At 45.1% G+C, this 17,172-nt stretch overlaps 1 long non-coding RNA gene across 1 annotated transcript in view; it reads left to right on the forward strand.

The window, feature by feature from the left end:
• LOC147668105 (uncharacterized) overlaps positions 1 to 17,172 on the forward strand; it is a 158,825-nt gene that overhangs the window by 117,818 nt on the left and 23,835 nt on the right. The window contains exon 3 of the long non-coding RNA XR_015304159.1: positions 5,755 to 5,853. This is a non-coding gene — a long non-coding RNA (uncharacterized LOC147668105). The remainder of the gene's footprint in view (positions 1 to 5,754; positions 5,854 to 17,172) is intronic.

The following is a 17,172-nucleotide window of genomic DNA, read 5'->3' on the forward strand; positions in this document are numbered from 1 at the left end:
ATGTAAGGTTCACTTCAAGGCAATTTCTTGTTGTGTAAGGTAGCAGTTCATTCAATAGCCTCTGGAGACCCACGTTTGTGTGGCTTAACAGCACCAAGTCATCAGCATACAGCAGGTTAGTGATACGGGTCCCATTTAACCCGTTCTGTGCTCCTGTCAGCCAACAGCCAACGGAAGCACTCCCTTCCTGGAGCTGCGAACGGCCAACGGCCATCGCAGCCCCGCCCAACGTTTAGAACGCCCGCACTGCGGTTGATTTGCCGCCGCGGTTAAGACGTTCATTGAGGGGGATGACAGTTTACATTTTCGAGTACTGGGCAAAGGTCAAATATAAACAAATTAAAAAGAAGTGGGGCCAATCACAACCTTGTTTGATGCCAGTTCAGTACAGATCTTCCTAGAGACATGAGAGCCATCACCCAGCTTAATTCTTATCCATTTTTTTGTATTAAGTTGGATTATTGCTAGAAGAAGCGGTGGGGATATGCCCCATGATTTTAGTTTCTGCCATAGCAGGTCCCTGGGCACACGGTCGAAGGCCGCTTTGAAGTCCACAAAGCAGGAGTGCAGCTGGATCTGTTGGGCTGTTTCTTACTCCATCAGGAGTGTTAGCTTTAACAAATTAGTTGTAGTACCGGTGATAGCCACGAAACCCATCTGATTAAAAGGGAGGCACGCGGTTGTTTCGGCCCAGGCCTGTAGCTCCTCCAATAGGATGTTTGCATAGTACTTAGATTCCACGTCGAGAAGTGCAACAATTCTATAGTTTTTTGGCTCTTTTCTCTTCCCACTTTTGTAAATTGGGTGAATGATTGCTCCTCGCCAGGACTCTGGTACCGTGCTGTGCAGACTGCAGTAAAGAAATAAAGGAGTAAGGTATTCAGACCATAGGGTGATGTCAGATTTGAACATTGCCTGGGGAAGGCTGTTCGGGCCTGGGGCTCCAATCAGCTCTGGCTTTCGTTATGAGGCGTGAGATCTTGTTTTTTAAAACATCCAGAGGCACCATGGGCTCTAGCAGTATATTGTTTGTTTTTGCTGGATCTTTATATAACGGATCTTCTTATTGAATTTTTGTGGGGCGAGCTCGTCTCTGGCTCCCCATTCCCAGGGAGGAGAACCTTTTGTGGCCTGGGCTAGAGGAAATGGTTTGAGGATCATTTGCATTAATATCCCCGAAGTGAAGAGATTAAAACTCGCTCCAAACAGCTTTGCTGATATTTGCACTGCTGTACCCACTTGTGCTTTGTGTGCTCCTATTTACAAGAGACCAGAATTGCTTCGTATTAGGGTTTTTACTTTCAGAGATGAGTTTCAGCCAGAATTGCTCTGAGGCCGCCAGTTTTTCCTTTCGTGTCGAGATCCTAAAAGCTACTTGGGCTTGCTTATAGTTATTGACCAGGGTTTTATTGCTGGGATCTTCTTGATAATCAGAGTGCTTGGTTCCTCTCAGATCTTTATTTCCTTATGGTTTTTTTTTTAGATGCAAAATTGAGGGATTTGGTTTCTTGGGCCCCTCCTGATTGGCATTTCATTGAGGAGGTGGTTTGGAAGGGAAGACCAGCCACTAACAACGTGAGTGTTTGAGGTTAGGAATTGATGCAATATGACTCTGCATTTTTTACCTCATGAAAAGGGCTGCTGAATCCGACCACTTTCTCTGCTTTAGGTCTTCTATGAAACTGCCTGAGTGGGTATGGGCAGGTTCTTGATGGCGTGGAGTACTGGTGGATAGTGTTATAATTTGTGTCCAGTGGTCACTCTCTCCTTGCGGTGCAATTTGGGCCCAAACCCCAACGCCTGGAGCGACACCTGGTGGCCCACCGCCCTCGGAAACCCGCCAACCCCCACAGACCACGCACGCAACCTGGGAATCATCCTGGACTCCAAGCTCAAAATGGACCACCAGATGAACTCTGTCTCATCTTCCTGCTTCCACACCCTCCGCCTCCTTCGTAAGACCTTCAAATGGATCCCCCTCGAACACCGAAAGACAGTCACTCACACCCTGGTCACCAGCAGACTCGACTACGGCAACGCACTCTACGCCGGAATAAACAAAAACCTCATCCGCAAGCTACAGAACATCCAGAACGCCGTCGCAAGACTGGTCCTCAACCTGCCAAAACACTGCCACATCTCCCAGCATCTGCGCACACTCCACTGGTTCCCCGTCAAGGCGAGAATCACCTTTAAGATGCTCACCCACGCACACAAGGCCCTCCACTGCACCGGACCAGCATACCTGAACAGCCGACTCAAATTCCACCACCCCAAAGGACCCTACGATCAGCCCAGCTTTCATACGCCGTGGTCCCTCGCACCAGAAAGACCAGATCGGGAGGCCGCTCCTTCTCCTTCCTCGCGGCCAAAGCATGGAACGCCCTTCCGCTCCACCTCAGACAGACAACATCGCTCCCCATCTTCGCAAGAAACCTCAAAACCTGGCTCTTCGACAGACCCCCTCCTTGATGGAATGGAACCTGCACCCCCCCTCGCCCCCACCCCTAGCGCCTTGAGACCCTCACGGGTGAGTAGTCGCGCTTTAGCAAACTCCTGATTGATTGATTGATTGCAATTTGATAACTCTTGATCAAGGGCAGTATTTCTCTACTCCGTAGAGAGAAGTCCTAAAACACAAAGGATCTGCCGTCTGACCGGGTCCATGCAGGTGGGATGTCGGTGGAGAATCACCCATTGAGGTTAATCCTAAGCTACTAAACTGCATGACCAAGTAATCGCCCAATGTTGAAAGTTTGTTTCCAGCAGGAATTGACTGGGATGCAAAATGTGAGGGAGTCTTGGGGAGTCTGGTCTTGTGGAATTGGCAAGGTTGCAGAAAAGATTGATATTGAAATTGCCAGAGATGATGCTGGGTGTGCTGCCATACTTGCCAAATAAGTCACAGACGGTGTTGATCAAGCAATTCATTTTGGTTTTTTTTTCTTGGCCGGGCAGGGAGCGATATAAACATTGAAGATAAGCAGCTGAGGGTCAGTAAGTGAACTTCCTAAAATAATTCCGGAGAGCCAATCCTCCTCAAATTAAATCTGTTTAATACGTTTTGATAGATCGAAAGACAGCCACTTGGTCTGCAAAACTTGGACTGCCTGGTGGCAGGTGTCCTAAACTCCAGGAAGCCCACTATTGGGATGCTTTCTCCTGCCCATGTTTCTTGTAAGAGGATGATGTCATGTTCTTTTAAAAGGGCCATTGTGGTGGCGGATTGTTTTTCCTGCACAAAACCGTTGAAGTTCCAGGAGCATATTGTTAGACCATAATTAGTGACGCTTCAATCGGTCATAATTCTGGATAAAGCCCCCGGCAGCCATTGCCGATCTGCTCCATCAAGGTTTCGCTGATCGGTTGTGGGCTCTGGGATTACTGTTGGTGAGCTGCCTCTTGCGGACCTCAGTATTGAGAAGGGGGCTAAAGAGGAGCTGGAAGTGTGAGCCTGGCTGTTTTCCAATATTGAGGGGTAGCGAGGGGTGCTTGGTATTGTTGTGCGTAATACCCTAGGATCTAAATTGGTAAATTTTCCTCAGTATCAGATCCCGGGTTGCCAGGGATGCCAGTATTACTTGCGTAGATTCACCCGTGTTAGATCCAGTAGATGGAATGAATTCATTGGCAGGTATATCTCTCGATTGTAGGTGGTTCAGGTCTGGTGAAGATTTGAATAGTTTTAATATATTCCCTCGATTGAGGATGTCATGGAGGCCTCTGGTGGTATATTCTGGAGTGAGCAGCAGTTTAGTGCTTTGGGTGCTGCTTGGGAGCTCACAGAACTCATTGCACTTTGCTGGCTGTGTTTGCTGAGAATTTTCTTTGATGATTATTTTTGAGGTTGGTACAGTGAATGATAAAAGAGGCTGTTCTGTTTGATGGGTGGGGTGCTTTTATTTGCAGCTTCCAACATACCACAGCTTACTGAATTTGTGAGGTTTTTATGAGCAAGCTCTGTAGCTATCCTCTGTGTATGAGATTTGTTGTCTTCAACAAAAAAAGGACGAGAGGAACACGCTTCTTCGGCTGTCATCTGGGAAGTTGCGGCACTCTGTTGCACTACATCCAGTGCTGGGCGCTTAATTGGTGGTTATGAAGGGCCAGCTTTTACTTGCATTGGTGGCTGCAGACAGTGCTCCCGAGCTTGTGGTTGCCTTGACTGCTGACTGTACAAAAGGGGGTGGTGATGGACGGAGCATCTGAATCAATCAAACGCTCACACCCAGTCAAAAGATCTGGGTTTAATCCATCACCGTTCTTTAGCCCACTCTGCAACACCAGTTCAGACATGGCTATATGCAAATCAGTCTGACCCTGTGCCTTATGGGTACAGTCCAGCCCGAACTGCCAAGCCATGTTTTCCCTGGACCGGAAACAAGCTTCCAAGGACCGGTTTCTGGCATTCCAGCCGTCTTCAGCCCGGCTTGCTTGAATCCAGTGGCAAAGTGAGCAAGGGACTCACGTCTGAGCATGCCCTGCCACACTTATGGCGGCCAAAAGCGGTACAAAAGGGGGTGGTGATGGATGGTGATGGATTAAACCCAGATCTTTTGACTGGGTGTGAGTGTTTGATGAATTCAGATGTGCCGTCCATCACCACCCCCTTTTTTTACCGCTTTTGTCTGTAGCTGCTTTAAACATTTATGGTAATTAATATGAGGAATCACATTTTTGGGAACCCCTCCCCTTCTTAGCCGCTGGTCACAGATCGCCCTAAAACTTTGCAGAATGGAGCTGAGGTGGATGAACTTTTTTCAGAGAAAGTTTTGTGAAGCTTCCTAAAAAGGTGCCAAAGTTATTAGCAAAACAAAAAAACTCTTCTGTGGAAACTCTAACTATACAGTTGTGACCACTGCAGCGTAAAAAATATTCATCATTCAACACTAAAATTATTCTTACTGTCTTGTGATGCACTCAGCTGCCGGTCTGGCAAGAGGCTTGATAAAATTGGGGTATGGTATGTATTATGGTCCTAGCTGTTCCCTCAAAGGCAAGAGAACCTTCTCAGTTTAGGTCTTGCCGTGTGTTGCATGTTTGGAAAACAATTGCTAAAAGAAGAAGACCGGACCCTGGGGAAATAGCTGAGCAGTTCCAAATGTTTTATTTTACCACATCCAGTTGTGGGAATTACATTTTCTATTATTTAATCATACAGAAGTAGGGGAAATATCTAATTTCATTTGAACTGATATACACTAGTAGTAGCTGATCCAAAATGTAGCATGAATCAAATGTAGTTTCTGTCTAGCAGTAAAGGAGATACTTACCATAATATGCCAGTAAGCAGAGCCTACATAAACTGCAATCAATATCCTGGCAATACAGTTGAGATTATTGTGAGCAGCACTGAAAGGATCATATGAACATGAATGGTGGGGGAAGCAATGCCGCTCTTTGTGTCTGCATCCCATTTCATCTCTCAACATAGCTGCTTTGTCACATAAGTAAAGACAATTGAGGCAAAAAGGTGTGGAGTTTGGTAATATAAACAGGTGCTGAAAACGTATACACATACTTCATCCACAATTCGTTATTTCCTATGCTGTGCTCATATAGCTACAAGGTTCTCTCAATCTACTTACCTTCCTTGATGCTTCCCGGTATGTTTCTCATGATGTCACTTTCAATCTCTGGCTTTGTCTCCTTTCATCTCCCTACCTCTACCCCCCTGCTCTGCTCTTCTCTCCTCTCCTATCCCCTGCCCTCTCCTCCTCTTCCATCTCTCTAACACTCTCTTCTCTCGTTTAGGTGAAGCCATCATATGCTACGCTGAGGTGCATAGCGTTGAAACAGCTATTGAATGTCCTCCTGATAAGAATACTTGCTTTTACAATTTTACGGGTTACTGTGAGTAAAATAAACATTTAAGTGTGCAACTTGTAATGATATTACATTTGTGGTACAACTATAACATTGCCCCACCCTCTGCTCACAGTAAGTTTGGTTTGGAAGAGCAACAGGTCACATGCTTATTACGTAATCAGGATTTATTTTACCGACGATCAAGGGGCATCGTTGATGTTGAGTGACCTATGAATTTCTCAATGTCTGCCTTCTGTCTTTTGTACCGACTCTCCACATGACTAGTCACTGTTAACTGTCCACTTTATGTGATATAATTGCTTTATCCCAGGTGCCTATGTTGTGACTCCAGTGAATTCCAGTTGAGTGCTGTGATATTAGATGTTTCGATCTATATTTCAGCCCTCTGTAACTCTACTGTGCCATGCCACATTTTTCTGGTGCTAGTGTGCCCCATTTTGTGTTGTGTCATCCCACTCCCTTTCCAAATGCATTGAACGTTTAATAGAAACAGGTCCTAACTCATACATTTATGGGTGGACTCATTCTGTATGTAGACACCTTGGTTTCTCTTGTTGTGTCTAATAATCTACAACATGGTGCGGGGAACGGGATTTTGATATCAATTTATGATTATGATAAATTTAATAAAGAATCCCATTCATCTGTTTTGGACCGCTTATATCTGTCATTGAGGAAAAGACCACCCCCCGCATTGGTTAGACAAACCCCATTAACTGACGCCACTCTGAAGAACCACTTACAACTGATGAAGTTTTAAGAGTTTATATAAAGATTAATTTGAATACGATACAATCCACTCAGGATAAAATCTCAAAGTATACAAAATACAAAATCAATTAAAATATCAGTCGCCTTAAGCTTCGGTGTGCAGTGGTTCCTTCTGCGTCATCTGCAGTAAGATAAAACAATAATCAAGTTAATCTGTCCCTACTCTATGCTATGTGACAACCCTACTTCGCACGTTCTCTTCCCTAAAAAGGTGTCAGCAGTTTGACTTCCAAGGAAGTTCAAACTCTCTTGGCCTCTAAAGGAAATCTTAAGTTTCAGAAGCAGTACCCTATCTGCCTACCCATCCGCTCTCTAAGGGTCCTCGGCCTACTGCTCCCTTGCGCTCTGATGTCCTAGCGCATCTGCTCAATACATCTACCCTTCGCTTTGCTCTCGCCTTAGCCTAATGCTAATTGCTCTGCTGATGACTCTGCTCTCCTCCCCGGGGTGCTGTCCCTAAAATACACAATCACCGTGTGGGTGGAACGCCCCTTGACGCCCACCACGGACTTCCCCCGATGATGTCAACTTCTTGCTTCTTTCATTGTCCATTCCTTGCGTCGTTCGTTAAGTTGACCCTTCTCCTTTCGATGTCATCTTCATCATCTCATCGTCGACATTTATTGACTCTTTCGGCTCAAGTGTCATAGGAACTTGGACAAGGCCTTAACTTATCTGTACACTTCTTAACCTTCTAGATCATGTGAATGGTCTTGTCAAAACATAGTCCACTTCAACATGTGCCTCTCCTCACGTTCGAACAACAAGTTCCGTCCGGCATTGTCACCTTAAATCTAACAAGTGCTAGACTTCTCGGCTCTCACGTCCACATCAAACTATTTACGACTTTTCCAAACCCTCTAAATTACATTCTTGTGACTATGCTCCTTCGAACTTATGGTCAGTCAGGTTACAAACACAAATGACCTAAACTCTTCCAGTATTCCTACAGAAACCTTCTATACAGTATAACCTTTAGCCTACATTCATATATCCGTACTTTAGCAAAAGCCCTAGTTATACTTAAATACATTCTACATCAGACATATATATATATAGAGTACGACTATATAGAATATAACATGTGCATTCTCCTTGGTTACATTATCATATACATTTATGCTTTTCCACATTACAGTTCTCGCCGCTTCTCCATTTAGAGTTACACACATTTAAAGTTACACACGTACACGAATTCTACTGTGCACGTTCTACATTTCCTAAGCATTTCTACACATTCCTATACATTTACCCTTCATGTATACGGGTCTTCTAAATCTAATGCATTTTAACATGTGAATACATTTACATTTCCTATACCATGTCGTCACATTCATTGGCCTTTATACTATAGTCGCCAACTTTACATTACGATGTGCGTTTCATTTCTTCGTTTATAACATATACGTCTAAATATGGTTACGATATACTCTTCGTTCAAATTGCGCTCTCTCAGTTCCCCCCTTTGATGACTTTTAGGAGTCATCACTAAAAGCAATTTGAATACATCTCTTATACCGAACTAGTTACATCATCTCCTCTTTTTATCGACTCAAGTGTTCTTAAACTTTTATACTGCTGATCTTGTAGGACAGCTAGTCTCCTTTCTTGGTCTCTCATCGATCTTTGTAACTTGTTCGACCTATACCACTTGTACAATCTTACTAATCCTAATAATGTAATTATGCAAATTAATATTATTAATACAGGCTTTAAAATATACCAAACTATACCTTTGCCTAGATTAGCAAACCAACTTCCAACCTTTCCCACTCCGTTTCCTACTTTTTCCCAAACATTTACTTTTGATAAATCTTCAATTTCTTGATGAATCTGTGTAATGTTCTGTATGACTTTCTCAAGTGGTTTTGAATTATCAGGAATATAAGTACAACATTCCTGAACTTTCAAAGCTTTACAAACTCCGCCTTCCTTTGCTAATATTACATCTAAAGCAAGTCTGTTCTGTAAAACCATTGCTCTAATCGACTGCATCTCACCTTCTACTAACATTAGTGATCTCGCAGTGCTGGCAGACAATCTATCCACGACTGTTGCTAACCTTCTAATCTTAACATCGTTAAGAATCAAACCTAACAATGGAAACATCGCTCCAAATACATCTCCTACTACTTCTGCATCTCCTACTTCCCTTTTCGTCCTCCTCGAAGCCTTTCCTTCTATAATCGCTAAATCCTTTGCGTGATATATTTTGGGGAAGACAATTGCCAAGTAACACGAACCATACCAATTATCTGGAAGTTTTACATAGGCATTTCTCCCACATACAAAATATACATTCGGAATAGCTTGCATCCCTTTCATAAAATCCTTTGTGTAATACTCTAGTCTAAAAGAGTGCTCGCAACTAACTTCACCTACAAATTCACTCTCGTAATACGTTTTGCTTCGAGTTAAACATAATTTTCCTTTCTGCACTCTATCCAATGCTATTGGACCATTACTACCTTTCTTTTTATGTGCCTTCTCTTCTTCTGTCCAGTCTATTTTCCATTGTCCTGACATTTTTAGAATCTTCTGCCGTCTGCATCGATCATCTACTTGTGCTATAAATCTTTTCTCTACTTCTGATACTTTGCAAGTCAGATTATTTCTACGTGCATATGATGTATCTAACGTGTCCCAAGGAAGAAAGAATTTAGCCAGTCTATCTTCCTTTTTGTAGTAGTCCCACTTATTCATTTGCTTATAATTCGGAACTTCAGGCAGTACCGAATCATAATTTGAAAAGTAGTACTCAAATCCTTCTCTACCATAAAATATACTAAGCAGTAAACTACATGTTATCCCATAAGTCAATGGGAGATGATGATATCTAATGCCTTCGTCTACAGAAGCCGGCAATTGCATACAAACGTAGCAATCTTTGGCCTCCATGGCATCGATATATTCGTACAATAATTTGGCATATGCATTTGACCTAAAGTTTCCCTGTGACTCGTCTATATGTAATCTACGAGTTTCATCTGCAAGTAACGCCTTTTCACGTATATCAGTGCTCTCCTCCTTCTTTCCCACAAGAGCAGGTTTCAAAGTCGTTACAATTTTTACATTCGCTATTTCTCCATCGTCCTCATGTCCTATTATGTATGATATTGTAACTACTGTAATTATAAGGAATATCACTATCGCTATAAGTGTACCTACTATACATCTAGCTTTTCTGTTTGGGTTGCCGCTCTCCATGTTACCAAACAGCGTACCTCGCTTCTTTTAGCAAAAGTTCTCTCTGTCCAGTCTTCAGCTGCTTTTTGTTTTCACAGTCTTAAAAGTGCTTTTATTATGGTATCTTTTTCACAACAATGTCTTTTCTCTTCTTAGCAGCAGACAACCCTAGCCCTTCTCCGTCCTCTAAATGTAATCCCTAATTTTCTTCTTCTTTCCACTCGGTGCTAGGTTATCTTCTTTTTCATAACATACGTACAAAAGTCTTTTAAGCATCAACAATTATTCTCGGACCTGCAGCTTTCACAACAATTATTAATAGTTCAAAGCGAATAACTTTTTCTTCTTCTTCCGTCATTTGTTGACCAGCTGTTGGAAATTGTAATCTTTTTAGCACTAGATCTTGAATTTTACTCAAACGTGGGGGTATGGGAAGTGTGAAAGTCAGTAACCCCTCAGTCTCGAGTCCAGGTGCCAACATCCATATCTCCACTGCCACAAATGGATCGAGATTGATTACTTTCACACTCTTCACCCTTCCAGATTTCTGTCCCCAATACATCTGCTAGATAAGTCCACTCTGGGGTGGCGTACCTTCTGCAGGGCACACGTACCCTTCTTGATCTTCGTGGACTCTCAATTCCTGAATCTGCCGTTTCTTCCTCCTGGTCCGACTCTTCAGCGACAGGAGCAAGAGTTCTTTCGTTCTTTCCTTCCGAATTTGGCCTTTTTCTTCTCTCCGGCCAAATGGCTTTGTCGCTTCCCGTCTTTCTGCCCCTTGTTCCAGGACCCGTCTCTTGGTCACTCTCAGTTTGCTCAGTTTCCGATTCAGTCTCCCAGTTACTGTCTTCTCCTGAGACGACTTCGGTCTCGCTAGTATCTTGACCTTCGTCGTCCTGTTCCAACACAGTTTCAGCTTCTTCGATCACCTCCACAGCTTGGCTTTTCCCCTCTATGGCTTCTCCGTTTCCCGCCGGATTCTCATCCGAGAGAGGAGCTGTGTCTTCTGGAGGTGTTGGCACTCTTCGGGTGTGTGAGGCATGTATCCAGTTTGGCAGACCTCCACACTTCACTGCGGTATTCGTTACAAGTATGACTTGAAACGGTCCTCGCCAACGCACGTCTAAGCAGTTCTTCCTGACATGCTTCTTCACCAGGACCCAGTCTCCTGGACTCAGGTCATGGCACAAGTCTTGTACTGACGGAACCTCTGCAGCCTGGACCTGGAGGGACACAGAATTAACGGCATCAGATAGTCCCTTGCAGTAGTCCAAGATCAAATCGTCTGTGATGTTCACTAGCGCTGCAGTCGGAACCGATGGCAATCTCATAGCTCTCCCCATTAGCACCTCATGTGGAGAGAGGCCTGTTCTTCTATCAGGTGTGCTACGTATGCTCATAAGAACTACTGGAAGTGCGTCTGGCCAACTCAGGGATGTCGATGAACAAACTTTAGCCAGTCTGGACTTGATAGTACTGTTAATTTGCTCTACGATCCCTGAAGCTTCTGGTCGATAGCTGCAGTGTAACTTTTGATCGATATTCAAAGCTGAACACAGCATCTTCACCACTTCGCTATTGAAATGAGTTCCTCTGTCTGATTCCAAAGAGGATGGCACCCCAAACCTCGGTATCAACTCTCTAAGCAACAATTTTGCTACTGTAAGTGTATCGCACCTACGTGTAGGGTAAGCCTCAACCCATCTAGAAAATATGCAAACAATCACTAACACGTATCTAAGTCTGTTGCATGGAGGCATTTCTATGAAGTCAATCTGCATCCTATTGAAAGGCCCCCCAGACCTTCCTATGTGACTCAAGGTAACTGGTGTTCTTTTACCCACATTTAGTTGTTGACAGATCGTACATCGCTGACACACTGCTTCTGCCGCTACTCTAAATTTAGGATTAAACCACGTTTGTCTGAATACTCTCACCATAGCATCTCTTCCTATGTGAGCTGATCCATGCAATTTCCTTGCCATGGGACTAATGAGTTCATTTGGTAATACTGCCCTTCCGTCGGCAGACATCCAGAAATTCATTTCGCTTTTCTCGCACCCTGCTGTTTCCCAGCCCTTTTTCTCCTCATCTGGTGCATTTTCCTGTACTGCTCTCAATTCATCCCACGTATCTACAGTATCTAACAACATGGTCAATTCAGTTCTTTCCTGGATTCCCCCCACTTTTGCATCAGTGTGAGAATATCCCTGCTCTGCGCAGTAACGCGCCACCTCATCTGCATACTTGTTTCCTAGTGATACAAAGTCCGTATTTTTTGTATGGGCTACACATTTGACCACGGCTATGGCCATAGGTTTTTGCAAAGCCTCTAACAGTAGTTTCACGAATTCTCCATTCCTAATAGGAGAACCCGAGGAGGTCATGTAACCTCTTTGAGACCACAACTGCCCGTAATCATGAACTACGCCGAAACCATACTGGCTATCGGTGTATATGGTGACTCGAAGTCTGTCGCCTGCTAGGCAAGCACGAGTCAAAGCCACAATTTCAGCTACCTGTGCGGAGTGGACTCCTTCCAGGCAAGCGGCTTCTATAACTCTGGTAATCGTGCATACTGCATAAGCTGCTCTCAGCTGACCGACATCGTTTCTTACGCATGAACCATCAACGAAGAAAATTTCGTCTGGGTCTGTCAATGGCTCATCTACGATATCCGGTCTCGGTTTGGTACATAGTTCAGTCACATCGAGGCAGTCATGTTCTGTACAATTTTCGTCGTCCACTTCATTCGGAAGTGGCATCAAGGTTGCAGGATTCAAGACAGAGCATCTCTTTAGGGTCACATTCTCGGCAGCCAGTATGACCTGCTCGTAGCGTGTGAGCCTGCTATTTGTCAGATGCTGAGTCTTCGTCCTTGTCATTAACAGTTCTACAGAATGTGGTACATACACCTCTAACTGATGACCCATAACTACGCTCTCAGATCTTTCAATGCTGACACCCGTTGCAGCTACGGATTTGAGACATCCGGGCAACGCTGCGGCTACTGGATCTAATGTAGCCGAAAAGTAAGCCACTGGCCTGCGCGCGTCTCCGTGGACCTGTGCTAATACCGCTAAAGCGCATCCCTCTCTTTCGCAGCAGTAAAGCAAAAATGGCTTGGTGTAATCAGGCATTCCCAAAGCCGGGGCCCGACATAAGTCCTCCCTCAGCTGCAAGAACGCCATCAAACAGTCTTTGTCCCATGGTACCGGATCACTCACTCCTTTGTGCGTCAGTTGCAGTAACGGTTTGGCCTTCAGTGAAAAGTTTGCTATCCACTGTCGACAATAACCGACCATACCTAGAAACATCCTGACTTCTCTTTGTGTTGTAGGCGCGTTCATTTTCATAATCGCCTCTATTCTGTCTGGAGACACCTTCCGCTTTCCCTTTTCAATCCTGTGGCCCAAGTATTGCACCTCAGTCTTACAATATTGCAATTTACCTGGAGACACCTTGTGTCCGTTCTCGGCCAAGTGATTTAACAAGGTGATGGTGTCTTCTCTACAGGCTTCCTCAGTTTCTGACGCAACTAGGAGGTCGTCTATGTACTGGACCAGAACTGAATTCTTGGGCAGTACTAGACTCTCAAGATTTCGTTTCAATAACTGGTTAAAGATCGACGGGCTTTCTGTATACCCCTGAGGGATACGACACCATGTTAAGACGCGATCTTCCAGCTTGAAAGCGAAAAGATATTGGCTCTCTTCATCCAACGGTATCGAAAAGAAAGCCTGACACAAATCTATCACGGTAAACCATTCAGCTTGGAACGGTATCTGAAACAATATCACTGATGGATTCGGTACCACTGGACAACATGAGACAACAATGTTATTAATCTTTCGAAGATCCTGTACTATTCTGTATTTTCCACTAGGTTTCTGCAAACCCATGATCGGGGAGTTACATGGGCTACCCACGATCTCCTTCAGTATTCCCTGTTTAATCATGGATTCGATCACAGGCTTTATTCCTGCAATCGTCTCTGGTGTCAACTTGTATTGTGGTGTTCTTGGATATTCGGCATTGAGTCTTACCAAGATCTTTACTGGTTCTACTCCTTTGATCAAGCCTATTTCTTCTCCAGTAAAATCCCACACCTCAGCTGACACTTTCTCCCTCAAATCCTGTGGAAGCTCCTCCACTGTTAAGGTAGGGTATAGTTCCACGCATTCCTGCGACTTCATGACTTTAAAATCAGCGTCCTCATCATTGGTCTGCACTTCTACTCCTTCTGGTGTGCAATGTATCGTGCAATTTAGTTTGCACAGCAAATCTCTCCCTAGTAAGCACACAGGACTAGAATCGCAGATCACGAACTGATGTTCGTCACTGTAGTTCCCTATTCTTACTGACACTGGTTCTGTCAAGGGATTTGTCATCCTTTTGTTCGCAACTCCTACCACCTGTACCGTTTCTCCCGATATTGGCAGACCCGGGACTACCGCAGATCTTAACGTGGATCGGGTGGCCCCTGTATCCACCAAAAAGGTTGTAGGACATCCCGCTATTTCCGCCTCTACGTATGGTCCTCTCTGATCTACTTCCAAGGCGGCTCCTAGAGTACAGTCTTCTTCCCTACTCGCCCGCTGCCCTGTAAGAGGATCAACGTAGTAGCATTCCTCTCCTCCTACAAACAATGGCATCTGTCTGTAGGTTTTCCCTCCGTTTGAGATGCGAGGTGGTTGAGGAAACGGGGCTCGAGGAGTCTGAGTCCCCCCTTTGACAAACTTGCCCTTCGGGACTGTGGCTCCCTTAACCACGTTGTTCTGAACCTCTTCCTCCTCCTGTTCTAATTCCCCTAACTCAACATTGTAAGGACACTCGCGTCGCCAGTGTCCCACCTCATTACACTGATGACATCTCGTCGTCTTTTTCAGTGTCGCGATATCCATTCTCGGTCTTGGTCTTTCTTCCTCATCTCTGCTCTGATTATTCTGTTTCTTTGCCGGCGTTCCTGTTCCCTGCTGCCGCTGTTTATCCTTCCCAGCAGCTTGCATTTGCACTAACATTAACTTTTCTTTAAGCTTCTTTGCCTTAGAGTCTATCTCGTCACTACAATACCTTGCGTATCTCAGGATCTCGTCTAACGGTTTGTTTTGCCAACAGATCAGATGCTGCTGGATCATTAGGCATATTTCTGGTCTCAATCCGAGGACAAACTTTGAAACAAACTGTCCTATGTCCTTGGGATCCATCACATCTAACCCGCTGTATTGTTTGAATGCTTTCAGCAATCGCTCGTAAAACTCATGGACTGTCTCTTTCGGCTCCTGGGTAGTTCGATCTATCTTTACCCAGTCTATGTCTTGCACCGGCACTTTCTCTTTTAGCCATGTTATTACCCTCTCGTATTTTTCCATGACTCTATGAGATGGACCATTAGTCCTGGCTTCTCTCGTTGGCTCACAAGTGGGCCAGTCAACACTAAGCTTGCACGCCGTCCACAAGTCTCCGGGTACTACGATATCGAACAGTGTGTTCAAATCAATCCACAGTACCTTCGAGATCTTCACGAATCTTTCTACCTGCTTGTACCACTCAACAGGATTATCCCTAAGCTTTGGGAAGGAATTAGTAAATGCCGCCAAATCCCCCCTACTCCAGGGCACATGAACGTAGCTTCCATTCGCGATTTCTCGCAACGGGAAGGCTTCCATTCGCATCAAGTCTGCGTCCTGAGACTTCTCAAGCACACTCCGTCTAACGGAGCCCTTCTTGGACCATCTTTCCTCCCATCTATCCAAATCTTTCCATATCCTGATACTTATGATCAATTCCCTTATGTGAACCTTCAGCGCGATCGTTCTACGATCATCCAAATCCTGATCCGTGCATGTTAGCCTATGGTTGCTCTGTAAAGCCCTAGTTTGTGACAGGTCTACCATGTACCTGTTTGCCAAATTAGATAAGTTCTCATGAGCTGACCTCGCTCTTCGAGTAATATCTTTTGATAAGAACAGTATCTCATCTGGTGTATACGAGGCTAATCTCTCTAATGACACTGTACCGTCAATCAATTCATCCAGATCTGCCTTCAAACTCATTACGTCAAGTCGTTTTGCTTTTATTTCCGCTTTCAGCATCTCAGTTCTATGTTCTTCTCTCATATCTCTCTCACCTCCACTATGCGCCCTACGCCTGAGCACAGGTGAGTTATGAGGAGCTCTGCTTCCTTCTCTTCGTTCCCACCCCTCGAGATCCCAAGCCTTTCCGTCTTCTCGTGGGGTATGGTGGAATAATGCTCTATCCTCCAACCCTACATTCCGTCTTCTAGGCTCGGTCTCTCCAGCTATGAGATAGGATTCACCATTCTGCTCCAACCCATTATAACTCGCTGGTTGTCTGGTGTCGCTTAATAAACGATAAGGACCTTCATGGCTCCCCATGCTCCCGCGATCTCTTTCGTGATCACCGGATGGATGGCGAGACGTTTCGCGGCTCCCTATATTTTCATGACTCCGACCGCTATCACCAGATGCATGTCGAGACGCTTCGCGACTCTCCATGTTTCCGTGACTCCAATGTCTTGCCTCCTCACCCGGGGCATGGTGTGTGCACCTAAAGGTATTCCGGTACTCCTGTGTCCTACGTTCCCCTTCACTGAAGGTGACACGAGGCACTTCGCCACACCCTGCGCTCCTATCTTCGCACATTAACCTATTGCTGTTATCAGTAGGACAAATGTCTCTTCTGCTTTCTTGACTTCCTCTCTCCCACTCGGGGCTGCTTTCCCCCGCTCCACAATGAGAGAGAATCTTGTTATCCTGCTCTCTCCACTCGGATCCCGTTTCTAAACTTCTATTCCGCGCTTCTTCGGCAGCGTCCCATTCTCTCAGGTATTCCCTTAATTCCTTATGGGTTTTCGGTTTCGGACCCCTCAAATCCATTGACCCTCTTCGACCTCGCTGTTCTACTCTGGGACCCGTTGCAGAATCTAATGGGGTACTCCGACTTATTGGCGCTCGTATTTGCCTGTGGGTATTCATTGTGGCATTCCTATTCTCTGCTCCTTCACTGTCCCATCGTGCCTGTTCATCCTGCTGGACCCCTTCCGGGTTGTAGATTGACACAATAGGGCCTATGGTGACCGGGACCTGTAAAGCGTCCGGCATTTGGTACGACCTAGCGCATTGCGTCTCTGGAGCCTTCTGGACCACAAATTTTCCCACTACTCTCTGTTCTGAACTAATTTGGGGTATCTCCTCAGCCTTGGTAGCGTCCCATTCTGTTACTGGGATCGACTTATATTCCCCCCACCTAGTTCCGTCTGTCTGCGGTAATATGGGACTCGCAAGTTCCCCACTGTATGGAGGTGGTCTGTCTGTCAATAGCCTCTCTAGCAGTTCCTCCTCCGACTCGCTTTCCTCATCATCC

Source organism: Lissotriton vulgaris, unplaced genomic scaffold (assembly GCF_964263255.1).
Source record: "Lissotriton vulgaris unplaced genomic scaffold, aLisVul1.2 SCAFFOLD_1502, whole genome shotgun sequence".
Classification (NCBI taxonomy): domain Eukaryota; kingdom Metazoa; phylum Chordata; class Amphibia; order Caudata; family Salamandridae; genus Lissotriton; species Lissotriton vulgaris.